This window comes from Prionailurus bengalensis, chromosome B4 (genome assembly GCF_016509475.1).
Source record: "Prionailurus bengalensis isolate Pbe53 chromosome B4, Fcat_Pben_1.1_paternal_pri, whole genome shotgun sequence".
NCBI lineage: Eukaryota > Metazoa > Chordata > Mammalia > Carnivora > Felidae > Prionailurus > Prionailurus bengalensis.
In genome coordinates, this window is record NC_057358.1 from 102,274,645 (window position 1) to 102,292,639 (window position 17,995).

At 35.5% G+C, this 17,995-nt stretch overlaps 1 protein-coding gene across 3 annotated transcripts in view; it reads left to right on the forward strand.

Moving 5' to 3' along the window:
* SYT1 (synaptotagmin 1) overlaps window positions 1-17,995 on the forward strand; it is a 557,388-nt gene that overhangs the window by 123,812 nt on the left and 415,581 nt on the right. For all 3 annotated transcript variants that reach the window (XM_043561579.1, XM_043561578.1, XM_043561580.1), the window contains one exon: window positions 751-871. The gene's annotated coding sequence lies outside the window, so the exon portion shown is untranslated. The remainder of the gene's footprint in view (window positions 1-750; window positions 872-17,995) is intronic.

A 17,995-nucleotide genomic window follows, 5' to 3' on the forward strand; every position in this document is an offset into this window, starting at 1 on the left:
AAATGCATTAGAAGTGTATGAAAGAGAACAGGAAAAGGAAGAAAAGAATGGAGGGAAAGAGGGTTGAAAGGGAGGGAGGAAAGAACAAAGCAAGGAAGGAAGGGAACTATTAAAATATCGCATAGAGCTCTGCCACATCCCAGTTGCTTTTGTATGTGCAGTATTTCAGTGTCCTTCCTAGGTAAATAGCAATGCTTTCCCTTTTTATTAGCACTGCTGCAGCTGCTGGTGCTTACAAAGAGATTCACAAATCAAAATAGATTCAGTTAGCTTTTCAATAATTCTGAAAGGTGGGGGAACATTGCCAGAGAAGGATAGCACTCCAGTATCCTAACAAGGCGTCTTGTTAGCAAAACAAAGTGCGAATTGCTTAGAGATAATTCCCTGCGGTTGGTAATTCCACTGGGCTCCTCAGTGGCAGCCCAAGCTATTTCTCCTCAATAGTGCCACTGAAGAGAATGTGTCAGAAAAAATGCAAAAGAAAAAACAAAACAACAACAACAAAAAAAAACCTTGCTTTCTTGAAACATTTATTCTTCTAGATTTTTCTTTATGTCAGCATGATTCATACTTATTGGTTCTTAGCCTGGAGCACCTAGCACAAGCAGGAACTGAGGAAGCCAGAGCAGAGCGTGAATAATGAATGAGCTACATAAGCACAAGTGTACGTCCCCGATCAGGAGTAAAGGCAAGTGCAGAGTTGCAGGCCAGCATTTTCATGGATTATTTCTATTATTTTCTCTCTCAAAGGAAAACAGAAAAACGAGACCCAGCAAGAGCTGGAGTGACAAACGCCGGGATTGAGATTGGAAGGCTGTCCATTTACCTCTTGCTTCACTCCTCGACATTGTGTTACAACTGCCTGATTAAGGTATATGGAAAAAACAAACTTTGATAGGTTTTGTTGATGTATCCCTCTATTCCTGTGCATATCTCGTGACAGGTGAGGGGGGAAAACACATTTGTGTAGGGGATTGAGGGGTTTTTCCCTTAAAAAGTGTCCCGGGATATTAAAGGAAATATTAGTGTTTTTCACATTGTGGGAATTATTACTAGTACTCATGCCCTTCAAGTGCTAGTTTACTTGAGGGGGCACTGGCCCCTTATATAACATGTGTGCTTTCTCTCCCTTTCATTTTGTACCTCATCCAATCTGCAGTTGTCATGGTTCATTATCTGTAGATGATCTTGAGCAGCCTTGCATTCTGAAAGAATATGCCGTGGCATCTGCCTCTGTGCTTTTGTGCCTTGCTGTACAGATGATATTTCAGCAAGAGTATTGGGGAAGGGGATGAGAGTGGAGGCAAGATTTGTGTCAGGCTGACATTTCTTTGCGCCATATTATGTCTTCCTCTTTCATATGTGCCTAGTTCAACAACGAAGTACATGTATCACATTGTGACTATTACATATGTTAGAGTACATAATCGGGGTTGTAAAATATATGCTTGAATGTCTTAACTAATGAATTCCATCAAATTCAATTATCATCCTTAGACTCTTCATTAACCAATCACATTGCTTCTTTGGTCTAAGTCATTTCTAACACACTGTCACTAGGCATAAACACAAATCTGTGAAGTAAATTGGAGTGATTAAATTATCTCACTAGTCATTGTTTGGAGGCCCGTGTTACTGAAGTTCTGGATTCCTCAAGAATTGCCTTTCCTATTATTATCATCAAATACAAGAGAACGGATGTCTGAGTAGGAGACTGTGTCTTCAGGACTTTATTTCACTCAAGATATTGCCTCTCTACTCATTTTTCCTCAGGAAGTTGGTTACAGTAGGTCACCCATACTAAAATTACATAGGAGCAAACCACCTCTTATAAACTCATGGACTTATTAAATAAATCATAAGACCTTCACCTTTTCAGAATGAACTGAGTCAATACTAAAAGTTTGTCCTGTCTCTCATACAGTATGAAACTTCAGGGTAGGATTACAGCTGTTACTGTTCAAACATACTTTTTTTCTAATTCTCATAATTTCTTTACATGGACTCTTAAAGTGGCTCTGAAAAGGTATATATCCAAAATCACAAGTACTTCAGTTTCCTGGGAAATAATTGCCACAGTGTGAACGTATAATGGTTATTTCAATAACTTTATAATGAAGGACATTTGCTGATTTTCTGGCAGCATGATTCTTACCATACAGTTCATAAAACAGTTGTTTTATTTTCCTTAATGCCTTCTATGAACAATCAGTTTGAGAAACATCTCAAAATATAACCTGAAGCCAACCTACAGAAACATTTATTTCTGGGTTCCACGGAAGACTTAAATAAAAATCTTTGGGAGCAGGCTCTAGAACCAGCATTTTAAATATATATATATATATATATATATATATATATATATATATATATATCAGATGATTCCAATCAACTCCAAAGTTTAAGAACCTCTACTCTACAATTTGAAAGCAAGGAAACAGCTAAAAGGAAACCATTATAAAATTGATGTCAAAAATAGAATTGATATCAAAAATAAAACACTGAAATTGTTTCCTACATATTTATATTTACTGAGACTGTACAAGGAATTTTAGACTGTTTATTTCCTCTTTCATATGTATATTAAATACATTGAAATTTAAAAATCAGTGTTAGGGATGTCAAGGATATGAATGTCTATTAATTTAAAAGCTTTCCAAAGTTGCTAATAAGTGTATAATAGTAAAAAGTATTAAATTCATAATTTGTACAATCATTATTTTCTCATTTGAATCTTCAGTCTCACAAAGCTTTCTGAGTAGCAAGTTATTCTTTCACCATTGGATATGTTTAATAAGCACCACTTTGTTAAGAATTCCAACATGTACTTTTGTTATGGTTTCCATTGAGCCAACTACTATGGGTGTTGAAGTTTGAAAATACAATTTATTGATGCAAATAAGTTAAACCTTTTGGGTTGAGGGTTCCCATTTATTCATAAGTGAATATTTCTATGATGTCTCATTTTAGTAAGAGAATTTTCTCATACTTTTTTTTTTTAGTGGAAACAAAGCATACCTTGTTTGCCAACTTTATACACTTAAGTGGGAGTTGAGGACAAAGAATTGTCTTCTGAGCCATGAAAACAGAGAGCTTATGGTTAGGTTTGCCATTGGATGAGAGCAGAAAGCAACAGTAGAACCAGTAGGAGAAGGACAGAGAGTGTTTGAGCAATGAAATTAATTCTTTGTTCCTACACGATAGATTCCACTGAGACAAGGGTCTAAAGAAAAAAAAAGTCATAAACATTAGGTGAGCTTTCAGTTCTCTCAAAATCTTTCAGGTATACTTAGTTTACAAATGTGTCCAAAATGATTGGATAATTTGTTTCCCAAATTCATAAGAATCCTTTTATAAATAAAATAATTCTTGGTTTTCAGCTAGATTTTAAGTTTATTTATTTATTTATTTATTTTGAGAGAGAGCTGGGAGAGAATCCCAAGCAGGTGCCACACTATCTGTGCCAAGCCCAATGCAGAGCCCGATGCAGGGCTCAAACCCACCAACCATGAGATCATGACCTGAGCTGAAGTCAAGAGTTGGATGCTTAACCCACTGAGCCACCTAGCACCCTGGTTTTCAGGTAGTTTTAAAGAGCACATTTACAACTTAAGCAGACACTAACATCAATAAGATTGTGCTTCAAAACCTTAATTTGTGAGTTAAATATTTGGGACTCTAACAGCATTTTCACACAAAAACAATGCAATAAATGTTAGATGTTCAGATTTAATTTTTTTTGAACACCACAAAATTATAGTCAAATCATGATTTGTAAAAATAGAGCTTTGAAGTGAAAAATAGTAGGAAACAAAACAATACGCTATGATTCCAAAACATTAAACCAATTCAATAACATAGTTTTGAAAATCTTGTTTACTTTGAGTAACAGCTCCAAAGGAAAGCAAATTTGACTGTTGAAAGAGAAGGTAGGGTTTTTTCTAAAACACAGAAAAAATGGTGACGACATGAGCCTCATTCTCCTGAAACAGGGAAAAAGGTGATGGAGGGAAGAAATGCTGGGTAGAGCTAGAGCATGAGAGGCAAAATGGTCTCAAGTATGGGTCCCTAAGCAGCTATTGCATAGAAAGGATAGTCATTCATGGTTATGTTTGTAACTCAGGGGAACAGGTGTATTCAATTATTTTAAATGAATACAGACATATACATTCATTTAGAAAACAGATGAACAGAGGCAGTGTTTAAGCAAGGACAAAGCATGAATCCTCAATTCAGAGGGCTGGAAGAAATGGTGGGAAGAGAGAACTGGTGACGCTCACAGCCTTCTACCAATGACTTTTCCTCTGAATTAATCTACTCAAGGCTTTACTGAACTCCGCTTTCTAAGGAGCTCTACCCTCTGTCTTTCAAAAAGTTCAGCACCAAGTGGACCCAATTTATTGTTGTACTGCATTTATTTCTTTAATTCACCAAATATTTATTGTATGCTCACTGTGTATTAGCTACCTTTAGCCTAGATATTAGACTATAAAGAATATTTTGTTCTAGTTGAATTTTAGTACTTTATATTTTACTCTTTGTCTTTATTTTTTTATTCACTAAATTTGAATGGTTTGAGAGAATAGGCAGCTACTGTACCTGGGGATGGAGGACCAGGAGTATGAATAATCCAGGGAAGAAGGCCCAAATGAGGGTGTATTTGTCTGTATTCTTTGTATGTCAAGGACGTCTCAGCGGCCCCCAATGTAGAATCCCCTTTACTTCCATTTAACCAAAAGAACAACTGTTGGAGGTGGAAAGCAGAATATTTTTTCACGGCTAAAATTCTCCATTTAAAGAAAAAATAATAATTTCAAAATTATTTGATCTAAACCTCACTACTAGGCTAATATGCAGTATAAGAAGAAAAAAATTAGAAAGCCATCCTGGAAAAAAGGCCTATAATTCTTAATCCATTCAAATTTTCAGAAACTGTCTAAAAGAAAAGTTTCCAGAATCTCTACTATTATTACTATTTACATTGAAGCATAAGAGAATTCATCATGTAGGTTCCTCAAATCTCTCTTCACTCTGAATATTCCACTGGGGGAGGTGGGGCAGGGGGAGGAAATAGTTTCTTTTCCGTTGATGAAAGTTTATTAAAGGGGTTTTTAAATGTAAAGTAACCTCCCCTTTCCATTCCATTCTCAAGAAACAAGAACAAAGGATAAGAGGGAGCATTGACAACATTCAAAGGCCAGTTTTAGGACCGCCTATGCCTGTGTTGAGTTATCTCAATCTCTATTTTACATCTTTCAAAAACTGTTATGAAAACCTGAGCTGAATAAGATGCCAATGATATCACTACCCAACCCTGTGTGTATTTCCCAAGTGCTTTTCTCCCCCTTTCCCTCTTGAAGTGATACTTCAAAACTGCTTGACCAGTGCTATAACATAATCTATTATCTTCATATATAAACTTGTTTGAGGGTCTCTACACTTTTCAATTAATATGTCTTTGTCTTCTACTCTCCCTTGGCCCAAAAAACCTTGTCTACCATGGAGCCCGAGTTCATCCACTTATTTATCCAACAGTGATTTTTTTTTAAGCATTTCTTATGCCAGTCACTTTTCTAAGCCCTAGGTCCAGGTTTCTGTTCTCATGGTGATTCTACATTAGTGAAGAGGCAGACCCTTACCAAAGAATAAATACACAAATATTCAGACCCACTAAAATATTGGTTATCCTGTAACTCAAATAATATTTTTCTGTACATTTTTTCCTCCAAGTTTTTTTCCAATGATCCTACTCTTTATTTTAATCTTACTGATTCTTACTGTTTTCAATTGTGCACTAAAAAAAAAAAAAAATCCGATCCATTTATTTTAACTCTTTTAAGGCTTTACATTTCCTTAAATGGAAAGGACAAGGGAATGCCTAAATTTACATATTAGATCAAGCTGTATTGCCTGAGAAATCTAATCCAGATAGCTGGGCCCAAATAGTGACAGAATGGCTACAGTGTGGCCACTATGGAATCAAATACCCTACAACTCAATTCACAAAAAAACATCTTTTCTGATTCTGAGATTTTTCTTAATTATATTTTCTAGTGACTGAGTGTCCTATTCTGGGACACATCAGAATAAATCTTTTTGCTCCATTGTTCTTCCTGGCAAAGTGACTTTAGTATGGATTAAGTTAGACTAGCCACTTTTGAATTCAATAAGGATTATATGCATATAAAAACAACAATAGACTCCAGAGAATTCACTGTGGTAATGGAAAAGAAAATGATTTAATCAAAGATACTGGATCTAAAGCAGAAAATAGATAAGAAAATACATGGTAACTTTAAGAATGTATATATTTTTAATATAAGAAATTAAACCAATATCCGGAAAACATTTTAGAAATTGGATATTAATTAATAATTTCCCTTAACTATCACTTAAAAATAAACTAATAACATTGGGGCACCTGGGTGGCACAGTTGGTTCAGTGTCTGACTCTTGATTTCTGATCAGGTCATGATCTGTGATCCATGGGATCAATCCCCATGTCGGGCTCTGCACTGACAGTGTGGAGCCTGCTTGGGATTTTCTCTCTGTCCCTCCTCCATTTGTACACACACCCTGTCTCTCAAAAAAAATTAACATTAAAAAAATAAGTAACATTTGTTTTTAAATGTTAGAGATATTAGATAGAATTATAAGTTTATAAGAATTATAAGAATTATTAATTAAATATTAAATATTAATTATTATAAGAATTATTAACATAATTATAATTATAAGAATTATAAATGTTAGAGATGTTAGATAGACTTAGAGAGCCACTTTAATAATACAAATTATTTTTACATTTGCTTATGCTGATACTTATTTCCACCTAATAAAATATTTCATGGAGAAGTTAAATACTTTGTATTATAATTTAATAAAAGTAAAATTTTTGTGGCATTCATTGCTTTAGTGTTGATTCATTTTTATTTGAATATATTTTTCCCAATTGTTAGGCATTTAAAGAATCATTTTGCCCTACATTTAACCACTTATGTGCAGCTAAGCATATTTTGAACATATACCCAGAAGAATACTATCCAGTTCACATGAACATGGGACAGAACTTGATATAATCCTATAGAGAAACAGAACCAAAGTAAGAAATGTCTAAAATATATGGAAGAATATTTTCAAAAACCCAGTAAGAATGTGAAACAACACAGGGATATGTTGAGGGCTAGAAAATTATTTCGGATGCTATAGTAATGAACTCTGGAAAGCTGTCCATTTCCCAACACTGTAAAATTCACACATAACTACCTGAAGCATTGTCTAATTTTACTACATGCATCTAGATTAATCACTGATCACAATTTGTATCAACAATTCTGGTGAACTGAGATGAAACACTTACCACTCCTATTCATATATACATATTGTAAATATTTCTAAACATATAGATCAGCACAAATAAAAATTTTAAAATCCTCAAGGGTCATAAAAGGGAAACTCAAAAGCAGAATACAAAGCAGAAATACTAAGAGCCGATGTCATGACTGAACAGGGAGAGGTGGGTGCCTTATCAAGACTCTAATGATTAAAGATCTGGAACTGAAAATCTCACATACATTCAAGACGCAAGAAGAGCTTCCTACTCTTTGATGAAGCAGCAATAAAACTGCAGCCACTGATCCAGGGAAGTGAGTAGAGTTTGTCTGCCTAGGAATCTAGATGACAGAGGGGGAAAAAGTAGCTCAGCTGTGACAAATCAAAACACCCGGCTGTGGCATATACCAGTTTGGGATTTAAATTTATATTATTCACAGTGCAGGAGTCCCTCAAAATTGTACATACACTAATGGAAACCAACAATTTTGTATAGAAACATATCTGAGCCAGAGCACACAGGACGCCTTAATTAAAAAAAACAAAAACAAAAAAACAAAACCCTAGGGCACCTCGGTGGCTCAGTCAGTTAAGCGGTCAACTTTGGCTCAGGTCTCGGTCTCACAGTTCATAAGTTCGAGCCCTGCATCCAGCTCTGTGATGACAGCTCGGAGCCTGCAGCCTGCTTTGGATTCTGTGTCTCCCTCTCTCTCTGCCCCTCCCTCTTTCACACTCTGTGTCTCCCTCTTTCTCTCTCAAAAATAGACAGACATTAAAAACAAATTTAAAAAAAACTCTGAAAATGATTTACAATTAAACAAATAATGATAAGCCCCCCGCCATGAGAACTGTTCAACCTAACGAAGAATAAGCAGGCACCACAAGCTAGAATCCTAAAATTTTGGAAAATAATTGTGAAGAAAAAAAGGAAGAAATAGAAACCAACAGGAGGACTTTATAAAAATAGCAAATTTGAAAAAGAACTAAAAAAGAAAAATATGGCTTTCAAATTTAAAAACTTAACAAAAACTTTTAGGAAGAAAAGAGAAATGGCCTTAGAGAATATTAATGGCTATAAATCATATGTGAAGAAATTTTCGTGAATGAGCGCAGAGTGTTAAGGTATGGAAAGGTTAAGAGACATGAAGGAATAAAATGAAGAAGTACACCACTGTTCTAGGAATTATAGATGGTTAACTGTAAGATAATAGCTGAGAATTTTCTGTATTTGAGGAAAGATATGAATACCATATAAAGAATCATCCCCAGCCACAAACCAGATAAATTCATACAGATATTGTAACAAAGCTACAGAATACCAAAAATAATGCAAAACCTTAAAAATCAATAAGAACAGACAGCATATAAAAAAGCAATGAAAATCAAAAACAATGAAAAAATAATTTCAAGTGTTGAAGGAAAATAACTGGCAAACTCAAATTCCACACTTACATAAACTATTCTTTCAAGAGTAAAATAAATGCATTCCCAGGAAATGGCTAAAGGTCAGCACTCATAAAATATTTTGAGTAACAAAGTACATATTCCCTGCATTTTGGTGAAACCCTGGCTGTACATGTTTTAGCTATGAAAACTCATTTATCCTAGAAGTCACTAAACTAGAAGACATCATCAATGGAATATTGTTAAAGACCAAATTCATTGCTAGCATATCCTTTTATATCAAAGGATTAAAAATTTAATGGCACCAGAGAGGTGCCCTTTTGACAGCGAGTTAAATGGCCTGAAATGTAGACACTGGGCACCGTCCTGATCATTTACCCTTTTTTGTTTTGTGAGCAACAGCATTGCCATTTCTCTTAACACCAACTTCACATGTGAAATCTGTATGTTCTCCTAGGTTTATCCTTCTAGTTCTTGAACTGTCATTAGATGCAGCCCGGTACATTCCAAAATATACATCCAGGGCCACCTGGGTGGCTCAGTCGGTTGGGACTCCGACTCTTGTCATAATCTCACGGTTCATGAGATCGAGACGTGCATCGGGTTCTGTGCTGACAACAAGGAGACTGCTTGGGATTCTCTCTATCCCTCACTCTCTGTCCCTCCCCCACTCACACTCACTCTCAAAATAAATGAACATTTTTTTAAATGCACAGCCATTTAGATATATACATATGTAAATGCCAAATTTGTTTGAATATTCCAGAATAATGTGAAAATTTTATAAATTAGTGGCTAGACTTTATGCCATCTCTGTGCCCAGCACACTTAATAAATACAGGAAACCTGAGATAGAAGTAGTAGAAAAGATTGTTGGGATAATTGAAGTAAGTTCTTACCAAACTACTTATGATCATTTACAATATCTCCATATTGAAACAAGTGATTCCGTGAAGAAGACAGAAGGACATGGAATAATAAGTAGTTTAGCAAGACTGTGCCTTTACCCAGCACAAAAACTTACGAGCTCCTAGAAAAAGAGCAACTATCAAGACAAATGTGCATACATAATTTTTCTACCTCTTAAATTGAATAGAAATTTACAAATCAATTGTAGTCCTTTATATACCTGTGATGTTTTCTTATGTCCTGGACAGATGTGTCAAGATAATTAAAAATTCAGAGCTTCCTAGCAAGACAGTGATATATGACTATTATATTATTTCTGTTCTATTTAATTCTTGAAGCTAATATTAAGATGAGCATAAATTAGGAAACAATAAAGGAATTTAGTAGAAAAAAAACACTAAACATATTCATGAAAGAAAAACACTGTATAATCGTGAATTAAAATTCTTTATCAAATATGTAGAAAATTAGATGAAGTTTTTAGTTCACAATACCTTATTGGTAGGCAATAATGAAATGCTGTTAAAAATGAGCATTATTCTAAGATATCCAAGTGGAAACATAACAAGAATAATCCTGGGCATGATCACTGTATTGGAGACCTGAGTTCAAATTTAAGTCCATAATTGAAGAAGAATATCAAAAGTAAAAATATAGAAGGAGCAACAAAATTAGTCATTTAAAGTTTGTGAAATAACCTTGTAAATAAAGAATAAACAAATTTCAAGATGTTAAAATAAGAAAAAAAAAAGCATCGATTAAGAATTTAAAGTAAATATATGCCATTCCAAGAAACATTGTACACTGAGGTCCAAAAGAAGAGAAACATGTTTAAATTATAGAAAAGAGTAGTGGATGAGATGATGTAATGTTCTATGGAAGAGAATGTTAATATCTGCTCTTGAATTTTTTTTAAAAAGACAGACATTTATCTTTTATGAAACTTTTAATACAATTCTGGCCGACATTGGAAAGACACATTTTTTAGTATTTCCCTAACTCTCACATATTTACAGATAAATATTGAAGCTGCACTTGGAAAGCTTATTGTAATAAATCTGAAGGTTTTCTGAAATATGGGCACAACATGACACTTTTTGCAGTGATAAGTTATTTTATGATTTTGTTATTATGCTCCAAATGGGCAATGGAAAACATGAAAAAAAAATTCTTTAGGAAAATAATATCTTCCCCAAATGGCTCCCTGTCAAAGTGGTGGCTGAGTATAGAGACTGACTAGATTAATCCTTCTGGTTTACTAGTTGTTTTGATGTTACATAGAAGGAGAAATGATGACTCTATCTTGGTATCCAAGAAAGCACTCATCCAGGGATGGAGTGATCTGTTCACATTCCTCACATCTCCTTCATATTAATAGGCACATTCTAGGTAGAGGACTTGATAATGTATTCTTTATATTGCTTTAGAACTTTCCATTCTAAATATATTGGAGATTTTTAATCTACTGCTATTTAACTTTTGAGCATAAATGTAAGTATACTTGGTTTTATAGGTTAGTTTTATAATTTGGTTGCTTGAATACTTTTTTAAACTGATTTATGGTCAGCACGCTTCAAGTTTATTTGGATGCCGAGTTTCTCCTTACAGATTCTATCAAAATCAACAAAGGAAAGCATTTCAAAAAGTATTCATCCAAAAACAATTGTATGTAGTCAGGAAATTTTACACTAATCTAGTTTTCTTTCCCAACATCCTTGTGTTTTTCTTTACAAAAGCACTTTGGAGAGTAAGAGAAATTAAAAGAAAACAAAAAGGAGGGAAATTTCTATACAGCTTGAAAAATTATATGTAATTTTGCCTGATTTTCATGTAGCCCAGTGTCCAATACTTTTCTGGTTCTCTCTGCTTCCATTATGGTATGGACAGAAGTCGCAGTGTTTTCCCACCTGTTTCTTCTATACAGATAAAAGCATTCATACAAATATCTAACAGGTTGTGTTTTACTACTGAAAGAAATGTCTCTGGGGAGTAGGGAAGATGATTTATGTGCATGTACCTGACCTTATAAAAAATAATCTTTGTGTTCATCATAAAGATGAATTTATATTGCTATCAGATATTTGCTCCACTTTCCTTTTGTATATCTCCAACATACCATTTACTTTATAGATCTTTGATATGTTAGGACACTTGGGAGTTTAGGGAAATCTATTGTGTTCCCCTCCCAATTTTTTTTTTTAGTTGATAGTTTTTCTTCTTTTTTTAATGAAACATAAAAAACTGTTTGCAGAGATTTAGCTAAAACACTGTAGTTACTGAAAATTCCCTTTCCTTTTACTTATTATGTAGAAAGTAAATGTTAAATATATTTATTATGTATCTATAAGGTAGAGTAAAAGTTATTGGGTTTCTTATACTGAAACTTTTTCTTAATTTTTATTTAAATTGTAGTAAGTTAACACACAGTGCAATATTGGTTTCAGGAGTAGAATTCAGTGATTCATCACTTACATACAGCACCCAGTGCTCATCACAAGTGCTCTCCTCAGTACCCCTCACCCATCTATCCCATCCCCTACCCACTTCCCTCCATCTATCCTCAGTTTGTTCTCTAAGACTCTTTTTAGTTTGTTTCCCTTCCCACTTCCCTGCCCCCAGCATATGTTCATCTGTTTTGTTTCTTAAATTCCACATGAGTGAAATCATATGGTATTTGTCTTTCTCTGACTTATTTCACTTAGCACAACACACTCCAGCTCCATCCACATGGTTGCAAATGGCAAGATTTCATTCTTTTTGATGGCTGGGTAGTATATATATATATATATATATATATATATATACACATACACACACACACACATATACATACATACATACACACACACACACACACCATATCGTCTTTATCCATTCATCAGTTAATGAACATTTGGGCTCCCTCCATAGTTTGGCTATTATTGATCATGCTGCTGTAAACACCTGGGTGCATGTGCCTCTCCAAATCTGTATTTTTGTATCCTTTGGTGAAACTTCTTGTTTATATATAATGAAATTCAGATTTCTCCTAACAGGGGAAAAATAACTCTTCTACATTAAGCTTTTCCATTCATGTCCTAAAACCACATTTGTTACCTTGTAGAAATTAATTATACATTTATTTGATACAGATGCTGAAATTTAGTTTATAAATTTTGTTTGATTTTCTGTTTGTCTTTGTCTAATAAGATCCTGGACTGTGGTGAGTGGCTTTCCATATACACATGAGGGATTAAATACACATCCTTCTTTTTTCCCAGAACTCCATCCATATTGTCAGTCTCTGAATATAGGTGGAAAATTGCCTTAATGGGGCTGGTATTTCTTATTAGAAAGTAGCCACAATGCAGAATAGAGAAACACTGAAGTTTTATGAAGCATGACCATGAAATAACAAAACTCCTGTCTTAAAGAAAGCTCATGTATTGGAATTTATATCCAAATGAGTGTTTTCCTTCACTGCAGTCATCTTAGATTCTAGAAATGCTTCCACTGTTGAAAATATTCTGGAACTATTTTTTAGAGCCAGTTATGCTCAAGGAAGCATTTCTCAACAAACACTGGGAAGGCATTGTGTTAATTATCATCAGTGCACATGTGGAGGCAGCCTTTCTGAGCTGTTTTCTTTCAATGAGTTTCTGACCTCAAGTATATTTTTATTCTAAATAGTCCTGTTTTTTTCCCTAGACAAAAAGACATATATGTCATATAGGAGAAGGGTTCTGAGGCTGATGGGCCCATGAGATCATATGTTGGGTAAAGAAAGTATTAAACTCTTTCCAGATATTAAAAACAAAAACACAGGAAACAGAAAGTTTCAGCCTGGACCCTTGAGTATGGGCTCATTGTTTTACTCCTTGTTATATCGTTTAGTTAGATACTTATTCCAGACAGGTGTATAAGGTCCCTACTAGAACCCTAAGGATATATAAAACCTGCCCCTGCTGCCTCTTTTTATTGGGCTATAAAACTTTACTGGAGCCTTTAGTACTCTGCATACCTAGTTGATATTCAGTTTCCATAGGGATGTATAAAATGGACCCTAAGAAGCCAGCCTATACCAGGCCCAGATGGGTTCACTAATGAACTTTGCCAGATACTTGAGGAAGAAATTGTACCAATCTTCTACAACTTCTTCTAGAAGATAGAAGTAGAGGGAATACTTCCTCATTCTATGAGACCACCAGTATTCAAATAACAAAACTAGGCACACACAAGAAAGCTTTGGCAGAGATGCAAAAATCCTCAACAAGAGCCAGCCTGTAAACGATCCTGCCAGATGAAAACAGTAATGGAGCTTGGAGGGATGTTCTGCCTCCTATTAGAAACTGTTCATTTATTCAACCAACCTTAACTGTTCAGAGCACTATTCGACATGGCCATGAGATCAAACTTGTTACCATCCTCATTCAGTCACTTATTAATTCATTCATCCCACAAATACTTTTCAATGTATCAAGCAGTATACTTGGGATTGGGAAATATAGCAGGGAGCAAAATAGGCCCAATTACTGCCTTCATAGAACTTACATTCTTTTGGGGACACAGATAATAAACAAGATCTACATGTAAAACGTAGACTCGTATACAGTAAAGATATACATGTAAAATGTGAAACATGTTAATGATATGCACAGAGGAGATGAGAATTTAACATGTATAGGAGGGTGGTATTTACACAGGTTGTTCAGAACCTCTTTGAGAAGGTGACTTCATGTAAATTCCTAACGGATGTGAAGGAAGGAATCTTGACGTTGTCTCCTGCAAAAGAGAAGCTGGATAGACACGACACAGTAACTAGTGAAGGATGAGAGAAGGGATGTGCTTAGAGATGAAGGTAGGATCTGGGTGGTCACCAAATCATGCAGGGCCTCGTGGGAAGTGGTAAGGAACTTGGATCTTCTACCCTAGCTGATGGGAAGCCTCTAGAGGGTCTTCAACAGGGGAATGCCATAAAATGACAATTTAAAAAGCCCTTTCTAGGGGCACCTGGGTGGCTCAGTCAGTTGAGTGTCCTACTTAAGCTCAGGTCATGATCTCATGGTTCATGAATTCGAACCCCCCATCGGGGTCTGGGCTGACAGATTGGAGACTGGAGCCTGCTTCAGATTCTGTGTCTCCCTCTCTCCCTGCCCCTCCCCACTCAACGTGCTCTCTCCCTCACAAAAATAAATAAACATAAAAAAACTTTTTAAAAGTTAAATAAATAAATAAATAAATAAATAAATAAATAGGTCATTCTAGGGGCTCCTGGGTGGCATCAGTTAAGCATCTGACTTCGGCTCAGGTCATAATCTCATGGCTCAGGAGTTCAGTCTCTGCATTGTGGTAAGCTTGAGCCCCACTTCAGATGAAGTTGAAGCTCCACCTGGAACCCGCTCTCTCCACCTCTCTCTCTGCCCCTCGCTCACTCATGCTCTCTCTTTCAAAAATCAATCAATAAGTAAGTAGTTCATCTTAGTTTCTGTGCAGAAGGTCTATTTAGGTGTCAAGAGGACAGGCAAAGAGCAGCAGGAAGTTACTACAGTATTCCAGGCAAAGAAACTACCAGAGGTTAGTAGCTTTAATTAGGCTTGTGGAAGGATAATGGTGAGAAGTAAAAAGATTTGAGACCTAGTTTGTAAGTTGAAGCTGTAAGACATGTTGATGGATTAGTTATGGGGAACAAGAGAGAAAAAAATAAATCAAGAATTAGCCTACATTTTTCTTTGAACAACTTGGTGAAGCCATTTATTGTGAGGGGAAAACAGGAACAGGTAAGGGAGGAGAAAACACATCTTATTCTTTACACAGAAGTTTTGACATTCACACGGGACTTCCAAGAGACGTCAAATAGGCAGTGAGATACAGGAGGCAGGGACAAAGGGGAAAAGGCTGGGGAAAAGCCTTTCCCAGGGGAAAAGGCTGGGACGAAGACACCAAGATGAGATTTATATTAAGTAAACTCAATCGCAAATTAAAACCAACTTACTAAAAGTTGCTTAACTATGAGTGGCATTTATTATGTCACTTTATGTCAACTTATTAATTCTAGCTTTAGAGAGTACCAGGGTTGATTCTGCAGATAATTGCTAAAACACCTGGGTCAGCCTCTATGAGAGTCTCTTAGCATATGCCCCAGGTTGGCAGTTCTGGTGCAGCGATCCAAGTATCATGTCCCCACACAGCAACACAGAGAGCAGAGTAGCTGAAAGAAGAAGTTTGGCAGAAAAGGACTTTTTGAAAAACATAGCTCTCTATTGTAATTGGAGAGCAAATCTTTCCTAGAAAATTACCAACAGACTTCCCTCTATGTCCTCCTGTCCAGAGCAATATCAAATGCCCATCCCTAAACCATTCCTTGCAAAAGGAAACTTGATAGGACAAGTATGAGTCATTTCCTCTGGCTGAGGTTCCATCATTAATGACAAAGCTAGACTGTATTGGGAAGCTAATCATCCATGTCTGCTGCACGAGGCACTGGCTTGTAGATGGTATTCAAAATCAGGACAGGATGATGACACCAAAAAATATATCCACTGTTCAAAGTACCTTTACCTTCTCTCTGTAATATAACAAAATCATACATTCACCTAGAGTATCACCTACCAATTAATTGCTTTTAGAAGTGAAGGAAAATCAAAACCCAGAACTTAAGCTGGCAGTTATAAGGATTATTTCTTATCATAGATGAGAATAACACACATACACACATACACACAGACATACACACACTCACAGCATGATTCCTAGTTACTTCCAGTTTTTATAATAGGGGGGAAAAAGGTCTACGTATTATGATCTTAGGTATATTTATTGCAGGCTTAAATTCAGCAGATCTGCCTAATAGCCATTTTATCTTCGTTAACCATGATTTTCTCATCTTTGAAATACCTCACAGCTTTTGCCCTCACTGTTCATGCAGGATTTTTTTTTCTTTTTGATTCACATTTTTGACTTCAAAATATAGAATGAGTTAACGTACATGACTATGCCTTCCTGGCCATGGTAATTGGTCTAAGGATGGGCACTAAATACAAGCAAGTTAATTATGAAACTCCTTCATATGAGTATAATGATTTCATGTGCACATACATTTTTATACTTGTAGACTATTAACCTAGGCTTTCCTCTGTCTCTTAATTTAAAAATGGAATGCGAACAATGGCCTGCAATTTGTCCTATGTTTTTACAATGTTAAAATTAATCATTTGCCTATCAGCCAAGATAGAAATAAAAACCTTTCTTGTGAAAAATGTACATATATTTCTGGGCTTATGGGTTCTAAATGTTATAAATTGGAACATGGACAGGAAAATTAGATAATATCACAAGGATTATGTCTACTGGCTCCTTAGTTTGCCTGTCTACAAGACACAGTTTTCTTGTTTACTAACTCCAATACTCTTTTTTAAAAGCTCACAACCATCATTTGACCTATCGAGTGACCCAGCTGGGGAAGGCGCTGGATGAAGTTATTTGAAATGCATTTGCTAAGTGACAGGAGCTAAATTAGACATTAGAATTTTTCATGAATAAAATGTGATCAATGTGTTTGAGTGTTTCACAGCCTAGCTGGAGACTGCATACAGTGTGTTAAGTACAATAAACAGAGGAACAGGACGTGTCTAGGATAAATGAGACCCAGAGAAAGAAAGATCTCTGAGAAAGAAGAGTTCAGATGTAAACATATTTGATGCAAGGACTGTGCTGGAAAGTTAATGAAATAAGTAAAAAAAAGGGGGGGGGGAGGATTAAATCATCCAAAAATGGGGAATAGACAGACCTATTGAAGTATCAGAAATGGGACAATCAGAACTATTAGAAGGAAAGTTTGGGAAATTCATAGGAGAATAAGCTGAATTCCAGAAAATCAGTTTTCGGGTTTGTGCACATTCGGTAGAGGGGTCACTGGATACTATTTGAACATGAGCTTATGTATGTGAATGTGTTGTGGCCTATGAATTTTGCCATTCACCTGCTGCCTCTGAGGAGGGTTAATAGGTATTACCTGTTCATTCGTTTACTGAGACCCTCCCGTATGCCAAGCACTATGGCAGGAACAAATCAAAGATGGAGGCCTTTGTCCTCAAATGGTCATAATCTCTGACACAGAGATAATAGGCAATGTGATAAAATATATTTGCCACAATGTTCCTATTATCGCAGTTTTTTTCTGATTTTAAAAACGAATCCAACTAACCCGTTGGCATTTAAATCACGACTCTCTGGTTGATACTGTCCTTCCATACAGTTACTTTGTTCTGTTTGTTCTATTATAGAAAAAAAAAACATTATTAGTTGATACCCATATGTGTTTTTAAGTACAAACTCTTATCTGGGTCTTCCATATCACACTGTATTGTGAGAA